Consider the following 725-nt stretch of genomic DNA (forward strand, 5'->3'; position numbering starts at 1 on the left):
CTGGGTGCAGTACGACTTCTCCAAGGCCTTCACTCTGCCAGTGACTCGAAAATGAAAAAGCGTCGAGGAAAACTTTCAGCGATACTTAAGTCTGCCTCGGCAAGAACTCAAATCTTAACTACTCGGCGCTTTTCTCCCGGCAAAGCTCAACTTATGGATGATTGCGAGAACTGTACCTCAATGCACGTGATGAATGACGTCACAAAGCAGTCTTTAAAGAGCCTCAATGCACGTGGTGAATGACGTCACAAAGCAGTCCTTAAAGAACCTCAATGCACGTGATGAATGACGTCACAAAGCAGTCCTTAAAGAACCTCAATGCACGTGATGAATGACTGTCACAAAGCAGTCCTTAAATAGCCTCAATGCACGTGGTGAATGACTGTCACAAAGCAGCCCTTAAAGAGCCTCAATGCACGTGATGAATGACGTCACAAAGCAGTCCTTAAAGAGCCTCAATGCACGTGGTGAATGACTGTCACAAAGCAACCCTTAAAGAGCCTCAATGCACGTGATGAATGACGTCACAAAGCAGTCCTTAAAGAGCCTCAATGCACGTGGTGAATGACTGTCACAAAGCAACCCTTAAAGAGCCTCAATGCACGTGATGAATGACGTCACAAAGCAGTCCTTAAAGAGCCTCAATGCACGTGGTGAATGACTGTCACAAAGCAGCCCTTAAAGAGCCTCAATGCACGTGATGAATGACGTCACAAAGCAGTCCT

This window comes from Lethenteron reissneri, unplaced genomic scaffold, assembly GCF_015708825.2.
Source record: "Lethenteron reissneri isolate LAM-NWPU_2019-01 unplaced genomic scaffold, ASM1570882v1 scaffold_1630, whole genome shotgun sequence".
Taxonomy (NCBI): Eukaryota; Metazoa; Chordata; class Hyperoartia; order Petromyzontiformes; family Petromyzontidae; genus Lethenteron; species Lethenteron reissneri.